Source organism: Chrysochloris asiatica, unplaced genomic scaffold (assembly GCF_000296735.1).
Source record: "Chrysochloris asiatica unplaced genomic scaffold, ChrAsi1.0 scaffold00152, whole genome shotgun sequence".
NCBI classification, from domain to species: Eukaryota; Metazoa; Chordata; class Mammalia; order Afrosoricida; family Chrysochloridae; genus Chrysochloris; species Chrysochloris asiatica.
In genome coordinates, this window is record NW_006408670.1 from 7,740,634 (window position 1) to 7,742,890 (window position 2,257).

Sequence of the window (2,257 nt, forward strand, 5' to 3'; positions counted from 1 at the left end):
CTGCCATGTAGCTAGCTCTCAGTATATGGACACGTTGGACTCATCTGCCATGTAGCTAGAACTCTGTATGGAAATGTTGTACTACACTGCCATGTAGCTAGCTCTCTCTGTATAGACATGTTGGACTCATCTAACTTATAGATAGAACTCAGTATATAGAAATGTTGCTCTACCCTGCCATGTAGCTAGCTCTCTGTACATGGATATTTTGGACTGATCTGCCCTGTAGGTAGCTCTCAGTATATGGACATGTTGGACACATCTGTCATGTAGGTAGATCTCTGTATATGGAAATGTTGAACTAATCTGCCATGTAGCTATCTCTCTGTATATAGATAAATTGGACTCATCTGCTTTGTAGCTAGAACTCTGTATATGGAAATGTTGCGCTAGCCTTCCATGTATCTAGCTCTCTGTCTATGGACATTTTTGCCTCGTCTGCCATATAGCTAGCTCTGTGTTCATAGACAAGTTGGACTCAGCTACCTTGTAGCTAGAACTCTGTGTATGGAAATGTTGCACTACACTGTCATGTAGCTAGCTCTCTGTATAGAGATATTTCGGACTCATCTTCTATGTAGATAGCTTTCTGTACATATATATGTTGGACTGATCTGCCAAGTAGGTAGCTATCTGTATACGAGCATACTGGACTTTTCTGCCTTGTAGTTAGCTCTCTATATAGATATGTTGGACTCATCTGCCATGTAGCTAGTATCCTGTATATGGACATGTTGGATTACTCTACCATGTAGCTAGCTCTCAGTATATGGACACGTTGGACACATGTGCCATGTACCTAGAACCCTTTATATGGAAATGTTGCACTACTCTGCCATGTATCTAACTCTCTGTATATAGAAAAGTTGGATTCATCTGCCTTTTAGCTAGAACTCTGTATATGGAAATGTTGCACTATCCTGCCATGTAGCTAGCTCTGTGTATATGGACATTTTGGACTCGTCTGCCATGTCCTAGCTCTCTGTACATGGACATTTTGGACTGATCTGCCATGTAGCTAGCTCTCAGTATATTGACACTTTGGACACATCTGCCAAGTAGCTAGTACCCAGTATATGGACATGTTGGAATTCTCTGCAATATAGCTACCTCTCAATGCATGGACACGTTGGACACATCTGCCATATACTTAGAGCTCTATATATTGGAAATGTTGCAATACCTTGCCATGTAGCTAGCTCTCTGTATATGAACATTTTGGACTCTCCTGCCATGTAGTTATCTCTCTGTACATGGATATTTTGGACTGATTTGCCCTGTAGGTAGCTCTCAGTATATGGACGTGTTGGACACATCTGTCATGTAGGTAGATCTCTGTATATGTAAATGTTGCACTACTCTGCCATGTAACTATCTCTCTGTATATCACAAATTGGACTCATCTGCTTTTTAGCTAGAACTCTATATGGAAATGTTGCACTAGCCTTCCATGTAGCTAGCTCTCTGTTTATGGAGATTTTGGACTCCTCTGCCATTTATCTAGTTCTCTGTACATGGATATGTTGGACTGATCTGCCAAGTAGGTAGCTATCTGTTTTTGAACATATGGGACTTATCTGCCATGTAGTTAGCTTTCAATATTTGAACACATTGGGCACATATGCCATGTAGCTAGAACTCTGTATATGGAAATGTTGCACTACCCTGCCATGTAGCTAGCTCTCTGTATATGGACATTTTAGGCTTCTTCCATGTAGCTAGCTCTCTGTGCATGGATGTCTTGTACTGATCAGCCATGTAGGTAGCTCTTTGTTTATGAACATATTCGACTTGTCTGCCCTGTAGCTAGCTATCTGTACATGGACATGTTGGACTCATCAGCCATGTAGCCAGCTCTCTGTCTGTGAACATGTTGGACTCATCTTCCTTGTAGCCAGTCCTCTATATATATACAAGTTGGATTCATCTTCCATGTAGCTAACTTTCAGTACATCATCTTGTTAGACTCAACTGCCATGTAGCTAATGTTCTGCATATGTGCATGTTGGACTACTCTACCATGTAGCTAGCACTCAGTATATGGTCACGTTGGACTTATCTTCCATGTAGCTAGAACTCTGTATATAGAAATGCTGCACTACTCTGCCTTGTAGCTAGCTCTCTGTATATGGATATTTTGGACTCGTCGGCCATGTAGCCTGCTCTCTCTGTATGAATTTGTTGGACTCATCAGCCTTGTAGCTATTCCTCTCTATATACACATGTTGGACTCATCTGCCTTGTAGCTAGTCTTCTA